Genomic DNA, 18,180 nt, shown 5'->3' with positions numbered 1-18,180 from the left:
CACAAAACTGCCAAGTACTGCTCAATGTTTAGACTTTCTCAGCAACCAGCGGGCTTGATGATATTCCTGGGAAGAAGATAGAAAACACAGAAACCAGCTGTGGAGAGCTAAACTTCCAGGGAACTTCAGTCACAGGGGAAACTTGGCTGTGATTTGACTTTCAGTTGAAACATGGTCCTGTGCAGTCCTGCAGGTCCCTGCTATTGCTCCTTCTGTCTCTGCTCGTCTGGTTTTAGTAGAGTCTGACACGTTAGCTCCCTGAGCATCTCCTGCTTGCACCTAGCCCTGTAGCTCAGTAGTGCTGCCTGCCTGCTGCCCTGGCAAGGGAAGCCCCATTCTAGGTGCTGTGCATATGCAGAGGGATCCCACATCTGTAGGAAGAGCTGGGGTACCAGGGGAGGTGCTTTCTTGGGGTATTGATGTGATTGAGGACATTTCCACATAGCACCCACCAGAGATTTGTAACCCTCCTACAGCTTTCGTAGGAAGGAGCTGGTGGGTCTCTTGCACAGCTCCTGGCTCGAAGCAGGGTTAGCTACGAAGTTAGATGAGGTTAGATGAGGTTGTTGAAGTTAGATGAGGTTGTTGGGGCTGGTCATGGCAGTGGTGTCATCACCAGGGATGGTGGCGTGTGCCTTGGCCAGCACGAAGAAGGTTTATGGAGGGCTTTGGTGGTTGCAGTGTGGTGTCAAGGGAGTGGAACAATGAGCATTTGGGGAGAGGGTTTGTATGAAGATTCAGCCCAGAGCCAGAGTCCAGGTGCTCCAATGCACAGGTACTGCATCAAATTCCCCCTGAGGGGTTCTGGGAGGGATAGGGTCAGCAGCTGACGCCACGCATTGACACGTCTCCTTCGAGGATGGAAGTGCACGCATGCTTCTTGCAGGAAAAAAAAAAAAAAAAAAGGCTAAAAGAATTTAGCAGTGATAAATGTCATAAAAATACTTATGCTGGAATTTGTAAAGCCTGGAACATCTGTTCTCGACAATGCTTTGATCATGTTGTGAGGCTTTTAAAATGATACTTCCATGAAATAAGTGAGATCCTTATGGCTGCAGGATTCCTTTCAGTGCCCTTTTTTCATGGAGCAAAAAGGCAAATTTCACAGGGAACATTACATGACTTGAAACACATATTTTAATGGTTAGTATCAACCAAACAATGTTTTATTAGGTGCTAGAAAAATGTTCCAGTTACATACCCCAGGAAGCAAAGCACTCCCATTTACTTTTAAGCTTATGGGAGCTGCTTTTTTTTGGAGGGGGGGAAATCAAGAATTCATTGCTTGTGTATTACTGTATTCAAAACCAAAACAAACTTGGTGAAATGAACTTAAACATTCTGAAGTTGTTGCTAGAAAAGGGCTTTTTTAGGTTTTGTTTGCAGGCAGAGCTGTAGATGAGCCAGGATCAGCATGTTTTCCGAGGGTTATGTAGCTAACAATTGTAAGGCATTGACAATTTACTTCCCTGACTGCACTGTTTTGGATTGAATAACTTTTTAGTCATCTGCTTTTCTCTGAAGAGTCATCCTTCCCTCGTCATTTAAGCAGGCTGCTGCATGTTGCTCTTCAAGCAGCTGTGTGTTTCGGGCTGAAATGTTGTGATGTTGAACGTCGTCGGCGTTTTACGGAGCACGGAGAAGTCTGATAGCGGAGCTGTGTTCTGCTCCTCCTCGCAGCACGACACCTGACAGGAGGATTTCCTGATTCATCGTCTGCTTTCTGCTCCTCTGCCTTCACACAGGGTGATCTCCTAGGCCACGTTTGCAGAAAGCAGGCCTGGAAATGGCTGTTGTGGGAAGGGTGTGCAGCAGAAGCAACTCCTCGAGCTTGGCTGCTGGAGAGAGCTGCTGGCCACCCTGCTGTGGGGAAGGAAGAGCCCCCCTTCTCCATCGAGGGGGCTCAGGCCATGTTCACAGGCAAGTACACTGCAGAGGATGCCCAAGTGTGCAAAAAGCTTGGCGGTTTCAGAGCTGGAAAGTTGCATCTTTGCCTGAGTGCATCCAGGCCCAGAGGAGGGCTGAGCTGCGTGGTGCTGTGCTCGGCCCTACAGCTTCTCCTGGAGAGCTCTGCGCCGAGCTCCGGTGATGTACACACAGCCTGTAGGCCACGAACAGCGTCAAGAAGGAGCAAGGAATTGAAGAGATGTGGAAAGAGGGGGTCTCCTTTCCTGCTATGTTTGGTTGATCATCTTCTTCAAATCCCTTGTGGCTGCTGCAGCCAGCGAGGCCAGCAGCTCCCTCAGGGACTGCAGGGCAGGGCTCCCTGGCCCCCACCGCCCCTTCCCTGGATCCTTTCTGCTGGACCCATGAACTGGCTGCGAGCTCTCCCCAGCAAACAGGAGCCTGGCAGACAGGCGACGGTCGTGGTTGCTTCGTTGAGGATCTGTCAGATCTGTGAAAGGAGGAAAACGAATGGTCATAAACAACAGAGAAAGAATATGGCTGTGCTTTCTAGTAAGGCTCTGGGTGTCAGGGGTTAATTTATGAAAACTAAATTGTGTAATTAATTTCTGCATCTAACAGGTGAACAGGCTGCTTATTACTATGACATATCCATTTATAGCATTTTTCCTTAGCCAACACCTGCGACTCAGTTCTGTTACATGCTCATACTGTCTGTTAATTATTTACCGATGATTTACAAGTACAGCATGCAAATGAAATGCTTTTATGGTGAAGGCTGTATCGAATGCGTAAGATTCTTGGTATTTATGCCACTGTACTGCCAGGTACAATCCCGTTGTGATCCCTGAGCCTCTTACTGAGGACTCCTTATACATCCACAAGCAAGAGGCAGCCTCCTGCCTTGTAGACCTTGCACGAAGAGGATCTGCATTCTTGGTGAAAGACTTGCTACACACGTGGCTATGGTACATGAGTGGATCTGTGTCCTTTGCTCCTTTGCAGATTGATTTCTGCCATTTTGGGTGACTTTTGTGGGTAGCACACGAGAAATTCCCTCCTACAAAGGCTCATTCTCCTTCACAAGCAGTGGCAGCAACAAACTGTTTAAAAAAAAAGTGTGACGTGCCTGATTATTTTTTTTTCCAAAAGAATAAAATAGTATAAAAGTCAAGTAGCAGATCGCGTTCTGACTCAGCTGGTAACTTATGATCCTATGCTATTTTTGTAACATTTTTAGCTTATGACCAGATTTTTCTAATATTAGGACATCGCCATAGAAAGTGTGTTAGAGCCCCAGACTGCCAGAACGTATTGCCCTACAGAATATACATTTCTAAGCAAGTGTGCAGGAGTAGTCCGGTAAGTTCTTTGTTGTGGTTTTAAATTGCTGCAATTTCTTTCCTTTTTTTTTTTTTCTGAATCACTTAGCAAACAGTGCCGGGCAGAACAACACAGCCGTCTTTTGTTTCTCGTGCGGTCAGATGCTGAAGCCCCATCCCCAGCGGTGCCTCTTGCAGGCAGAAGAAGGGGAAGGCAGTGGAGTTGCTCAGCTGGTGGATTTTCAGCTGGTGTAAGCCACTGTAAGTCGATTCAAGCTGCACTGACCATGTGGATTTTATGGACTTGAGAATCTGGTCAAACAGCCCATGTTTTATAAGGAAGGAGCTCTGGAGGTGGTTGTCCTGTTCTAGGTAGGCAAGCAAGTACACGCAAAGTCTCCCTAAGCTAAAGAAAAGTGTGTGTGAACAAACAAACATCTGTGTTCAAGTACAAGAGAAGGCAATTACCGAGGAAATCTCAAAGTTTACAAGTAGGATTTCTTTATAGGTTCAAATCTGCTGTGGTTTCAGAGTACCTAAGGACGCTTAAAATAATGAAACTCCAGACAGTCCAGCCCAAACATGCATGACCCAGAGAAGCAAAGCAATCATTGTGCTTAGCACTACCAATCAACTAGCTAATGCAACAGCTGCTCAGGGATTTTGCATTTAATTTTTGTCTCAATAATAACGAGGAACACAGGGTTAATGATCTGTGTCCGGTTTCCCTCCAAAGTGCTTTATTTGCACTTCGTGGCTGTTTTTCATGGTTCTTTGCAGCAGCCCCAAAATGTTAACTGACCTGAAGAAATCAACAGTGGATCTTTAAAAAATCAGAAAGAAAAGTTAGAAAAGATGCTGCTTTCTAGCTTTTCACGTGAACACCTTGTACTCAGGCTCCCTTTGGTAAAGTAACCAGTAAAACCTATTCACATGTACTCCAATTAAAATTTAATGAAGCAAGAGGATGTATTCATATATGCTGACTAATGCAGAAGGAATAGATTCCAGTAACTCAGCTCTGCAAGCCCTTTGCTTAGCATTCAGGGCTCGGTTTACTAGAAAGCTCCTCTGTGGCCATTGAGCTGTCTGGCACAAACAATCCCTGCAAATTTGGGTTCTTGCAGTTACAGAGAGAGGTGATGATGGCTGGTATAGGAAATAGCGTGGCTGCTTTGTGTGGCAGAGCTTTGTCAATGAAGTCTGGTCTGGCTGATGGCAAGAGGTGAGGCAGGGCTCCTGTCCTCAAGTGCTCCATGGGAAGGGGTCTGGGGATTGCTGGCTGTGTGTTCCTCCTGCCCTGGTACCAAAGCTCCCATCAAACACCAGCTGAATGAGCAGAGCGATGTGCAGCAAGAAGAGAAGCCGTAACGGCCCTGATTTATACGTCGGAAAACTGTTGCTCAAGTGGAGGATGTATGACAACTTAACCCGTGTCAGAAAATAGCCAGGCTTTTAGTGCCTCTGCCTTCGCTGCAGGTTCACCGGCCATTTGTTTTGGCACTTGCATTCCCGAAGGATTATCGCCCTGCTTTGCAGAACATTTCACTCCGAAAACATCGCTCCCACCAGTGGGGAATGCACAGACGTTGGCTTGGGCAACAAAACAACTTTCCAGGAGCGGTGCAGAGCTGTGCTTGTCAGCTTTCACACCGTCTCTATCTCCTCCCCCAGTGTCTCTACCTCTCAAGCTGCTGCAGAGCTACCACATCATCCTGCACCCAGAAACAATGGAGAAATGATGTAAAAAAAAACAACAACCCTCATCTTCTCTTTTACATCACCATGGTGGGAATGACCAGGCTCAGCTGTTGGTGCCAGCGCGCTGTGGCTTCAGCTCGGGGTGGGGATGGATTTCCCACCTCCCGGCTGAAACGTGGCAGCGGGGTGATGCTGCACTGCTGTGATAAATGGCATTTTTGGATAAGCCATGAAAGGCCCGGCTGTATCCGCTGCTAGCAATGGGTTGGGCGACAGAACGGAAATGCCACGGTGGAATTTGCCTTTGCTGCTGACCCTTGCATGACAAGCGAGAGCCCCTCATCACCAGGCCTTTGTTTCGCCTTGCCCCGAGTACAAAGCGGGGCTTCATCGGCCTGCCTGCCTGCTTTGGTTCTGCCTCGATTCACTGGCGGAGCTGCAGCAAAATTTCCCAGTGTAGCCTGGGTTTTCCAGTTATCTTCCTCCTCAATCCCCATTCAGTGCTGCGAAAGCTCTCACTTGCTCTGCTGAAACGAAGCGTGGAAGAAGCCTTCAAAGGGAGATGTGAATCTGGAGCTGAGATCTTGTGCTTCGGTTTTGGCCTGCAAAGCTGCTCTTGGAACAGTAAGCATGAGATTTCTCTTGAAACCTTCTTTGTGTGCCTTTCTGAAGAAATAGCTGGAAGGAGAGAAGACCTGTCAGTTGAGCTCTAAAAGAGAAACCTATTGGCTCTGAATACACTGGGGACATTATTTAAGGTCAGTTGATCTGTGAGAAGGCATGACTTATCTAACACAGCCTAAGGTTAGTTATGCAACAGCCAGGCTGTTCTTTGTTTTGAAGAACAACTTCAGTGTGTGCCTGTGGAAATCAAAGGCCTCGCTGAAGGCGTGTTGTGTTCTGGCTGGAAACTCTTGGGTGTCCTCCTCTAGTGATTTGCCTTTTGTAGTGGGTTATCATCGTGGAAATCTAAACAGTAAGGTTTCCAGTGGGAAAGGCACTCGCTAAGTGCTGGCTGCAGAAGCAGGGCTGCTGGTAGAAGTGTACTCGGGTGGGAGGTGGTGCAGGACCTCTGGCATTGCTTTACCTCTGGTGTTGCTTCACACCAGGCTTTGCTTCCCTCTCTTCTCTGCCAAACACCTCTCCGTGTCCTAGACCAGATCACTGAGTTGCCTCAATGCCTGCACAGGGCAGTGTTTTTAAGGCAGACACTGAAGAGGGTTGTCTTCTGAATTCTTGCTTGTACAGAGAGAGCTGTCACAATTTGCCACTGGTATTGGGATAAGAACATTTTCTTATTTGAAATAAGAGATCTGCAGCATGCAGAGCTGTTGCCTTTCAGGGATAACCTCTCCTCCCTCTGCCCTGTTGTATTGAAATGTGCTGCCCTGCCAAGGTGCTGTTATCTGAAGAGACTGGGCATCACCCAGCAAACCGAAAAAAAGGGATTTTCCTTTAAATCAGGGATCGGTCTCCTGCGGTGGGTAGGAGCGGGCAGTTTTGGGTAGCCAGTTTTGGGTTTGGCCCTTTGTGGAAAGCTACAATAATATTCAGCAACATTGCCTGTTGTGCTGGTGATCTGTCTTCCTCCTTCTGTGCCTTTTATTTGTGGGGTGCGTGTTGGGCAGTTTATTGTAGGGGAAATGAAGATATATTTCAACTGGCTTTGCACAAATCTTGGTCTCGCGTGGTTTGTTAGTTGCACAGTCCTGGGTACAATGAGGGGGTGATGAAGATAATCAGATGGGCACTGCAGGGTGCAGGTGCTCCAGGCTTAGGGAGGGTGTTCGTATCTCCCTTGATTTGGCTCTGGACTGGGGTCTGGAGGGTTTTTTTTCCTGCTGGCATCTTACTCTGGAAGTCTTCTGGCTGTCCGGCTCTGCAGCCCTGTAAGCTGCCTTTGAAGTGCACGATGGCGTTAGAATTAATAAGAGATTTCCTCTGCTTCCCTAACTCAGATTGCGCCTTACCCCTTCTCAGCATCCAAAGCGATTAGCAGTTTCTGTAAATCCAGGCCTATGGATTTTATGAGGACCCCTGACAGTCAGGGGTGATTGTGCTCTCCCCTAGTGTTTCCTAAGTAGTAAGAAATCAATGCGTCGGGAGAGACTGCGCCTGACATCTTTTAATTACAGCGTCCCCGTACGTCTAATGTAGCAGAAAGGGCTCTGAAAGGCAGCCCCTTTGCCCTGGCTAATTGATACAAAAACAAATTGGCGCAAATTGAAGTAAACCGGTTCCTAAAGAAAACAAAATTTTGCTTTGTAGTTGGAGCTAGCAGGAAGGAGCAGTCACGAAAGGAAATAAAATGTATGGCAGCCTGAGCTGCTTGGCTCTCGCAGATGCTGTAAACAGTGCCACCAGCCCTGCCGTGCCCCACGCTGAATGCTGGGGGACAAAACCCATCCTGCTGTGAATGCTGCCCCAAATGAAGGCGTTGTGGTACGTGCCCAGGGGCACTCGGGTGAGGGATAATTGCTGTTTTCTCCCCGTATACCATAGAGGAGGCAATCCTGGAGCTTTACCATACCGGCTGCTGCAGTCCACATTCGGCTGGGGATGACATCAGTGTTAAGAGTTGTGGCACTTGTGGTTACGGCTTTGGGATTCCTTATATTTACTTTCTAGGGAACTAAAATTCAAAGCAGCTTTTATGGCTGTCACGAGAATATTGTCAGTTTCGAAAGAGGTGGCTAAATGTGCATTGACCTTTAACTAATACATCCATATCCTATTTTCTGCGTGTTTCCAATTAGGAGAAGTATGTTAGATTTATTTTTTTTAATTGTTAAAATAGGAAAGTTATTCAACTGCAAGGCTTCTTCTGCTTTTTTCCCAAAATAAAGATAGTGATGTTGTCCAAGGACAGAAGTTTTCATACAATTACTGTTACAAGCTGGAAATAAAGATTTAAGAATAGCAGGCACCATCTGCCACCAGTGGGGTAAGAACCAGACCAAACCCTGGACTGCTGCAAGCAGTTCTAATTTCTATCTTGCAGGGATGCCACAGGGCTTCACATCCCTCTCCGGCTTCGAGGATGAAGTTTCTGAACAGGCACCTCCCTTCTCCTTGTTTTCCTGGATTTGTGTTCCAAAATAATGCTTTATCTTCATTCCTGCGACTGGGGATCCTTTTCATGAGCTGCAGTGCATCTTTTGCTGCCTTTAAAAAAAACAACACAAACCCACCACCACCAAAACCCAACGTATTTCCCACTTTTAAAAATGTATTTTGCTAAATATGTATTTTTGTCAAATTGCAGTTTGCTCCAAAACATTTTTCTTTATATAGAAAATGAAATTCCACCTCTCGGAGACCTTTGTTAGCAGCTGTTCTGCTAACTAAATGTCACTGAATTAAACGGAAACAAGATAAGAGAAGGAAGAAAGAATGTGATGTTTTAGAACAAGAATTTTAGTGGATAATTTCAATCCCAGGTAGAAGCAATCCTCCTCTCTTCTGATTTCTGAGATATTCTGGAGATTGCTACCCTGCTATTTTATCTTGCAGAACATTGTAATACTGCAGCATTTCTGGAAAATTGTTCTCTGTGTATGTGAGCATGCTCTCCTTGTATTGCACTTAACTGCAGAGCACAAAATAGAGGCATCCACTTACCATCTACTACTCAGAAAGGTAGAACCTTGCAGGAGGAATGCTTTTTTGTCAAAGAGCTATCAAAGGCAATAGGCTCCAGTTTACTCATCTTTTATTTAATTTAATTTAATTCTAATTTTTTATTTTTTAGCTTTTGGGAACGAGTGCCACAGGCTTTAGCTGCAGCTTCACCCCGAAGTGCTACTTGGAGGAAGGAGCTCAGCAAGGGCTGTGCTGCTCAACCCTGCACCTGCTTTTGCCTTGGTCCCTTCCCTTGCCCAGAGAGGTGTTGGGGCACCTTTGAAGGACCCTTGCTGCTGTTTTTGGCACCTCAGCTTTTGGAGCTGGATTGTAAAGCACTCAGTGGAATGGGATGATGGCCTCAGCTTGGGGTGTGTAGGAAAAGGGGCCCCACATCAGCCTCTCAAAGGTTGTTTTGGCTCAGTGTTGGGCGCAGTGAGGACTCCTGGGGTATCACCCGAGGACTCCGTGCAACCTTAAGCACTGGAACTGGCTTGTCAGAGAAAGGACAGCTTATCAAAATACAATTTATAACCAACAGTTTACCACCAGATACAGTAATTAATACAGAACACGATGGGGCTCATCATTAAAGTGCTTTGTTGTCTCATCTTGCATGACTGCTGCTGGCAAGGCCAGCTTCTGAGGCTAATGAAGGACAGGAAAGAGAGAAATCGGTGCTGCAGTTAGCTGATGGCAATATTTCTCCAGGTCACATACTGTAGCGTGCACTGTATCTGATCACAAATCTCAGGCAGACGTATCTGTCCGATAAAAGTTGGTCTTCCAAATTCTTGCTCAGAGAGGCAAGAGTTACCACTCCCCCCAAGGTCGCTGTGAGCTGACGCCAGGCGCTGCTATGGCTGGGATGGGGGTGAGGGCGTGCAGGCACTCGGCAGGGACTGGAGGATGGGAAGAAAACTTTTCAGCCCATCTGCAGTGCTCCAAATCCTGCTCGGGTCGTCGGTTGGTGTCTGGTGGTCAGTGAGCTTGCCTTTCCTGCCACGTCCTGGTGGCCACGTGCCTAGGTCAGGGCATAGCAGGTGCTGCATTGCGGGCCGGAGTCTCCTTTGATAAGGAGGTGGTTGGTTGGAGGTAGGTTCTGCTTCCCGATAGAGAGCGGAATGACTTCAGCAGAAGTTTTAGTCTCACGTTAGTTTCCATCGAGATGTTTGGAGCCGTTCCCAGCACGGGGCTAAGCTGCAGCAGCAGCACGAGCCCTTTTCTGGTGTTCTGGTGAGGGGCAGGCCAGCTGCTGGCTCTCCTAAGGTGTGTAGGGAGCTTGCATCAAAACAAACAACGCTCTTCCCGTAGTCTGTGTACTCTGTCAAGTCTGTCTTTATGGGCTCGCTCTTTGAAACGTGCAATCTCATCAGACTTGGAGAAGTCCCTGGGTCTGGAGGGGCTTGGAAGCTGGGCATGGTTGGCTCTCCTGCATGCAGGTAGCAGTGGGGAAACCGAGTGCCCTTTAAATTTGACATGCTTGAGCTCCGTGGTCACTGTGATCTACTACAACATTGATTTATAAGAATACTTTTGGGTTAGTGCCTACCCTTAATTCAAACGTTTGATGAAACGGCGCGTTCTGGGTTACAGCTGCTCACGGTGACAGCACCTCACTGGGCAGGGTGCGTCGTGTCTTGGTTTTATTGAGCACTGCCCAAACAGTCGAAAAGCAAGTTTTAAAGTGCCTCGTGTTGGTGCAGATCCGGCTACTGCCATTTCCCAGGCTCTGGGGCTGTTTACAGGGAATCCAAAGGAACAAAACTGGAGGGTTTGGGCAGTTCCGCTCTAGCTTAGAACCAAGTAAGCGATATTCTTACAGTTCCTCTCTGCGCTTCTCTTCCCAACAAGTCCTTTTGGGCATGTTTGACAACAGAATCAGATCGATTCATTGCATGGTGTAAGTGGTGTATTTGCCACTTCAATTTCCATGGCCTCGGTTGTAATGGCTTTTGCTGTGTGCTCTTAGACATCTCCGTTACTGGCTGTAATGGGTGGAGGGATGTGCCTTGTTGGGGAGTGTGTACATCCATCATGTCCCCTTTTACATGGCAGCTCTTCACCTTCGACCCAATCCCGTAAAGGAGCCTCTCAAACGTTGGTTAATCCCACCAGGGTTTATGCAGGCTGGCCGAAATCTGGTCCTGCCTGGGTGGGTGCAAGAGGCACCAAGGGGCTTGGACATTTCTGTCCTGGCTTCCTGAGCTAATCCTAGTTGAAGCGGCTGGAGGTAATGCCCTGCTAGGCCACGGAGTTAAATCGGTGCCGGAGAGGGCACGGCAATGTTCTGACCATTAAAAATGTTCATGTACAAGCTCCTAGGCTGGTCCTGAGAGGTGCAGCACTGCGAAGTGGAGTCCCCTCAGCAAACCCTGCAGGTTCAGGCTGCGGAGCTCGTCAGATGGTTTGCCATAGGGCTGAAAAGATTGCTCTTGGCGATTTTCTCTTCTTCTGCAGAAACATCAAACCAACCAGAATACTGACTATTTCTGTTGTGGGATTGATCTTTGTTTTGTAGCAGAAGGTGAAGTCTCTCTTTGGGACCTTCAGCATATTTGACGAAGGCAGACTGCTCTGAGGGCCACAGAAACGGCACAGTCAAGAATTTTGGAGAGGAGCACGTGGCTGTAAACAGCTATCTGGAAAACGAACTTTTCTGGCTCAAATATCCGTCCTGTCATCTGTTGTATAGAGAGTCAAAATGCTATAAATGGCATGGTTTTGTTTGATGCTGGAGCCAGCAGATTACCCATCTGCAGTACTGGCAGTGTCCTTCCAATTCAAAAGAGTTCTTAAGAAATTTTTGTTTAAATTAGAAGAATTGGATTCATGCTCTGCAGCAGGGACAAAAAAAAACAACACAACACAAACAAAAATAAAAACAAAACAAGAAAACAAAACCCCTTCTAAATATTTTGATTACTTTTGAAAATAATTATTTAATGATAGCAAATAGCACAGCAGTGATATGTAAACAGAGGTTCAAATGTTGCTCAGTGATCTTCTCACACTGCATGGAGAGCCCCGGGACCCCTGTCATGGATTGCGGCCCAACTGTAGTTGTTTTTCTAAACTCAAAATCAGTCCTTTTCCCTAAAGAAAGGCATTTTCTTCTTTATGTGTCTGTACACACAGCCTCATGCATAGACAGGTAATGCTGATGCCTTCTTCTGTGAACTCGTGCTGTATTACCGAGGAGCGTGTTGTCGGCAAGCTTTCCAGTATTTGTAAAAGGTCCACACGGGGTAATAAAATCTTGTTGTTGGGAAAATCGGTCTAATTTTGAGATTGAGGGGTGTGAGAATAAAAGATACTTTACTGTAAATTGTAGGTAGATAACAACAGAAACTCAAATATTAGAAGAAACTGGGTATCGCACAAACCACACTTTCACATCACTAAAACAAGAGCTGTGCTCGCACAGAAACATGAACCTCTTTGCAAACCACAGAAAGTAAAAGGGAGCACTCCTGTTTCGTTATTGATCTAATTGCTCTTTTCTTGATATGAGAATAGATATGAAATGCTCTTGAATATTCCAGCATGCACAAAAAAGACCGTCATTTTTGGAAACTTTTAAAGGCACAGCACATGGTGATAAGTAGCAAGGCCTTTTAATACGAAGGGTTACAGCTGGCTGTCTAATGCCCCCTAATTGTTCTTCTGGAACGGAATATATTATGGCCTTGATGAAAACTTTCCAGTCTGGAGTGATATGAAATGAAGAGAGCCTAGCCTATGTTTTTGTGTGACTAATCACTTTTGGATGCTCAGTTTCTTAAGCATGTTTTATTTTTAGAAAATGATCCTCTGGAAATTGGGGGTATTGGGGAACCTTTGTGTTGGGCACCTCCGAAGCTCCCTTCCAACCCAAATGCACCTGTGGGGTTCTTTGTGTTCTTTGCCTTTATCTGTAACCTCTTGCCTTTGGTTTTACAGTCCCATTTAAGACCAGGTTTCCCAAGGAACTTGTAAGCTTGAGCCCGTGGGACATGTGCAAAACGTGTGCAACTTAAAAACTTGCCGTGTTTGTGTGTGAGAACAAACCTGCATACGAATGAGGCTCCTGGATCAACGCAGCGAGGGCTGGATGCGTTTCAAAGCTTTCAGAGTCTAGCGTGGCGTGCTTGTCTGTGGGGGAACTGTGAAGGTGAGTGTTGGTCTGCGCTCACCTCTGTGTTTTACAACACTCTTTCATTTATGATCTCCACCAGCTTTGCTGCTCTGCCTGCTCCTGCCAGCAATTGCACCTCCCACTCTTCTGCCGGGCTGAGCAGATTCCGGAGCCAGGCGAGATCTCTGCTGGCTGCAGGCGATGCCAGCTCCCCAGATAAGCTCTTCCTGAGGCTGCCGGCAGAGCAGAGGGACTGGGCCCCTTGCTTCTCCTCCTGGCTTTGCTGCTGCCTCGCTCCGGTGGTATCAGGCAGCTTCCCAATCAACCCCTTGGTTCCTACAGTGTGCTGAGCACCCGTGTCATCACTGTCCTGGGCTGGATGCTGGAAGGGAATTTGAGAAGGAAATGGGGATTGTCAGCTAGAACTGCACAGTGACTGTTTTCTTGTAGCAGGTAGTTCATCCGAAATGCCCAAGGGAAGGGATGAGAGAGAGAAGCAAGATGCAACCTTTAATAAAATGTTTTTGAAGCATTTTAGTTCCTTTAAGAACTAATTTTCGCTTCCTGAAGTCTCCGGCACTTCAGAGTGGTCGAGAGATTTGCAGAAAAGGTCACTTCCAGCAGTAACTAATAATACGAGGTGGAGAGGAAGAGGGACTTCTCTTGATGGCTCGTTCTTTAGACATCTCAATGACTTGTTGGATGAATCAGCGATGAATCTTTGCCTGAATCCCCTGGCAATTCACTTTGCCTGTAAATCATGTTCAGCTCCTTGTAACTTTCCTTTCGTGTTCATCGATTTGTTGATTTTTTCCCCCCTCTCAATAAAAAGAAATGAATTTGTTCTGTTTAAACCAAGACGAGGGGGTGTCTCCGGCTTGCAGGAACATGACTGCCTGGTTGGAGAGAGGTCACTTCTGCAGGGAACCAGCTCGGTAGCATCGAAACATCACCGTGCACGTTCCTTTTAAGGGAATTTTCCCTCGAATTGTTGTGCAGTCCCAAGGCACTGAAGGCAAACTTGCACAAACTCCTCCAAAAGTCAGCCTGTCAGAAATGCTAAGAACGTATTGGCTTTGGGTCGCTGCTGCTGAGCCAGTAAAAGAGGAGGTTGGCATTTGTTTTAGGCAGAGCGGGCCAAGCCCTTCTCCGATTTGTTTGCATTTGTGCACAAAGTTTTTTTGGTTTGTTTTATTTCTGCAATGGCAACTGTATACAGAATACAATGCGGGAAAAGATTAAGTAAGTTCCTTTCAGAAAAGCTTTATCAGAAATTCGCCAAAAAAAAAATAAATAGGGAAAAAGCAAAAGATGGTTCTGCTCATTGTTTCCTCGGCACTCAGGAAAACCATTGCTTTGAGTCAAGGTGAATTGTTGATGAGTTTGTAGGTTTAAAAAGCTGTTGCCAAGATGCAGGTAAATGCTCTGCAAGCCTCCAGATGCTGCCAGGAGGAGAAGCAAACATTTAGTGCTGGAAGCGTGCGGATTGCTTGCTCAGGGCCTCTTTCTCGAAGGATTTCTGAATGTCTTGTTTGCCTGTATTTGGGTAGCACGCACAGGGCCTGAGTTTGGGCTGTGTCTCTGTTGAACAGTGCTGGAACAAAAAGCCACCGCCACCTCCAGGGAGGTGACAGCGTGAGCTGTGCTGGTGGGAAAGGAGAGGGTGAAAGCAGTGCTTTGGTCAGGGCTTCAGCAAAGCTGGAGAGAGGCAAGACCTGCTGCTTTCTGAAGACCAGCCTTTCAGTAGCAGTGTTAAATAGTAATGCTTTGCCTTCCTCCAGGCTGTTCCTAATGCTGGTGGAATATCGCTGTGTTTGTAGGACAAGGGAGGGCCGAGCTGGGGAGAGGAAAAGTGACTTGGGGAGAGGAGAAAAAAACTCCACGGGAAGCCAGCAATTGAAGCAGGGGCAGGGAATCCTGCTCCCTCCATTCTGTGGGCAGTAAGAAATCCATTTGTACTCCATGTATTTCAATCCCCCACCTCACTACTATTTTTGTAACCTTTTGAATGAGAAGCTGGAGAGCACCAGAATACAGAGGTTTGATTTCCATCCTTTTTTCAGCCAGTCACTGATAACTACAGCATTGTGTGTGCCTGGTATTCAGGTGCTCAGCCCACGTAATGCCATTTTCGAATGGTATGAATCCAAATCAAACCAGCTTCCACTTTCCAGGAGAGTGGTCCAGTTTCCCAGAAGGATCATGCTCCTGTGCAGATTCAGCTCGATGATGTTGTTCCCTCCGTCGTGAGCTCCAGGTGGAGCTGCCCGGGTACCATCCAGAGGTGAGGAGGTTTTGGTGGCAGCTGGAGTGGTTCCTGCCCCTGTGAGCTTTGGGACCTTTTGGGACAGAAAGTATTGTTGTTCGTTTGCCTGAGCCGGTATTTTCACCGTGCTTTATTTCCATTGCTCCTGTTAGATGTGTCGGTTTTCATTATGTCTTTAGATAAGGCTCGTGTGAAATGGGCTTCTGTTTTGTTTTCTCACCAGAGGAGTGATTCATATTCAAATGGAAATGGTGTATTGCTCCAAGCCAACCTTCTCCCCATGTGCTAATGGGAGGAGAGGGGAGACGCAGGCGTGGACCGAGCAGGATTATTTTTCTCCTTCTGCATTTAGAAACTTTCCAAGTGGCTTTTTGGGAAAGCATGGGAACTTAACTGACTGGCATGGGAGAATCCCAGGCTTACACATTTTAAGAAAACGAGATGAGCCCAAATCTGATAATTCATCTGCTTGAGCTGACAGAGCCATATGCAATTGTCCAAAACAAGGAGAACTTAGAATTCCTTTGAAGTTGTTTTTGTCATCTTTGTTAACATGGTCCTGTATATTCCCTTTGCTCACAACACTGGTTTGTAAGAAAGTTGCTTGCACTGTGCCCTGAGGCAGCAGCTCCATGGGTGCTTTTCCATGGCACGGCAGAGGCCACCAGCTCATGATCCCCTTTTCTGCCTCACACTTTCTTTAAAGGAGCTGGTTGCTGCCTGAAGAAGAGAGCTGCACAGTCCAGCAAGCATTTCAGATCTTGTTAGGGGCTGGCTAGTGCAGCCCAAGGGTGGTGAAGGATTTTATCACGGGTACTGTAGAACAGAGAGAGCAGGCGCTGAAATTCCCGGCGTGGATTCACGTGCACTCAGAGCTGTGCTGCTCAGCCCCTTGCAGCTCAAAGTGAATGTCACTGCTTGTCCTGTAAACACCCAAACCGAGGTGATAGTGTGTTTCATGGAAATATATAAAATTAGTGTGAGTATTCCCCTTCTAGTTAAGGTGACTTTAACTAACAGAGCCCACTAGAGTTGATTTGCCATGCTTTAAACTACAGCTCGGCGTATTTCCTTCCTCGGGTCTTCCAAACCAAGCTTGGCCATGTGAAGCAGTCCTTGATCACGTGCTGTTTGCATTCACGGAGTCTCTGAAGCTGGTTGAATATCTCTAAGGTGCCTTGAGGCTTTTAGATAAACGTGATCCAGGGCGAGGTGATGATACTTGTCAAGTAGCACCTGAGGAGCCGCTAAGGCTTGGAGGATCCATCGACTTCAATGGGACATCCACGGCCACACCTTTGTGTTGCTTTGGCAGTCCCATTACACTGACGGGCTGAAAACATTGCAAGGATCAAAAACGAGCTGCCTAAAATTGGAATTTGCACAGAAGTGTTTCCAAGGAGTGGAAAAGAAAAGACATTGACAAGTTTTCATAGCTGATTGCAGGTTTGTTCGCCGCTGGAGAGCTGGTGACAGATGAGACCTGGGCTGGATGTCACCGAAATACTTTCTGGCTTCAGAGCGTTTGAACTGGAATCGCTCGCAATTAGCATGGGCTGGGCAGAAACTGGCACTGCAGCTGCTTGCACAGAAACTGTTCGCACAGTCCAGTGCCATGGGGAAAACCGCTGGGAATAAGGAGCTCAAGCGTGGCCTTGAGGTGGTGTCTGGGCAGTGGCTGCTCTTAGAGGAGCTGAAGTTTATTATCATGGCCATGTTTCTTTTTTTTTTTTTTTTTACACATTTTGGAGTCAGGCTGATGCAGAACGCAACCTGCTGTGGACTCAAAGGACCCGCCTGGGATCAATTGCCCAATCGGCATGATAAATTACATCTAACAGTTCGTTAAATAAAGGAATTAACGAGGACCAGAGGGCACCTGCCGTGGTCCCCAAAACCTGCGTTGCTGCTCAGAGGTTGGGCAAGGTGGCTCCCGCCTGCCTTACGGAGCCTGGGAGCTTGTGAGTGGGTGGCGTGGGAACTGGGGACAATTGAGGATTCGTACAGGGATGCCGAGTTGCTCCCCGGGGCAGAAAAATAAATGTATGATTCTTGGCCCTAGAACGAAGAAAGCAAGAGGCTGCGGACTTGTTGCAACCCGCGCAGTCTGTGAATGTTTTCTTCTTGTCAGATGCTGCTGTCACATAAGTAATTTCATTGCCAAAGGGAAGGGAATGAACTAATGAAGTGGGAGAGAGGGCTACTTACTGAAGGGCTGCGTGTTGTGAAAATCAGTGCAGCGAGCGTACGGCTCTTTGTTTTCTGTCTCTTGCAGTGTTTGTTTCTCTCTGGTGATGGGAATGCGGGGAAGGGGCGGTGGAGCAGGAGGTGAGCCTGCCTTGGCCAGGACCAAACGCACGTTCAGAAGCAGCGTTATGCCTACAGGGCCTGAAATGAGCCCTTAAAATAGCATGCCCCACGTCTTGGTAATGTATTGAATATACCTTGATAAGAAACAGCCTGATTGAAGTATCGAGCGCGTCCGAGTGGGTCTGCTGTGACTCATCAGGAAATCGAAAGTCTTGAGACAATTCCTTCCCTCCCAGCCCCCCCACCTCTTTGGAAGAGACGGGAATTAGTCTTAGCCAGGAAGTAATTAATTGTTCTGTGATTGTCGTAAATAGGTACCAAACAACGAGCTTCTACTGAAGCATTTCTATCCTAATCCCTGTCTTGTGAGCCCGGGTATCGAGAGTCTCCATCAGGCAGAGACAGTAAAAAGGAAAGTTCTCCGGAATGAGCTGCGCTTCCACCTACCTGCCTGGAAGTGCGACAGGCTGGAGGTGAGCGGGTAGGCTGCGTGCTGTAATAAGCCATTTACTGGGATAATGGCTGCAGGCTACAAATGCTGTTTCTGCTTAGTCTGTCTATTCAATGCAAACATTAGAGGGGGAGAAAAAAAAAAAAGAAAAAGGAAAGAAAAGAGAAAAAAGCGTCTACCTCAGTCAAGTCTAATAATATTCTTAATCCCCAGTGTACTTCGTGAATATTAACTCAGCCAACGTGCAACTCCCTGCAGAAGCAGATGCCATGTACACTCAGCCTTCCCCTGCCTGGGAAACTGAGGCATTGGGAAGGACTTGTAATTGTGGGAGGCTTCTGCTTTTGGACTGGGGCAAAATCCTGGCAGTAGTCTCTGCCAGTGAGCAGGATGGAGCCATCCTTTAGTCCTTGGTGGGAATTCTGCCTTTCAGGGACTAATCCCATAAATTTCGGGTTTCCTTTGGAGAGATTTGCAAGCTGGAGCT

General features: G+C 47.1%; 1 protein-coding gene across 7 annotated transcripts in view; it reads left to right on the top strand.

The window, feature by feature from the left end:
• LPP (LIM domain containing preferred translocation partner in lipoma) overlaps positions 1 to 18,180 on the top strand; it is a 331,358-nt gene that overhangs the window by 67,620 nt on the left and 245,558 nt on the right. The window lies entirely within an intron of this gene.

Source organism: Aythya marila, assembly GCF_965140915.1.
Source record: "Aythya marila genome assembly, chromosome: 9".
Classification (NCBI taxonomy): domain Eukaryota; kingdom Metazoa; phylum Chordata; class Aves; order Anseriformes; family Anatidae; genus Aythya; species Aythya marila.
The sequence above is the reverse complement of the archived record's forward strand: the minus strand, read 5'-3'. Positions and strand labels throughout refer to the sequence as shown.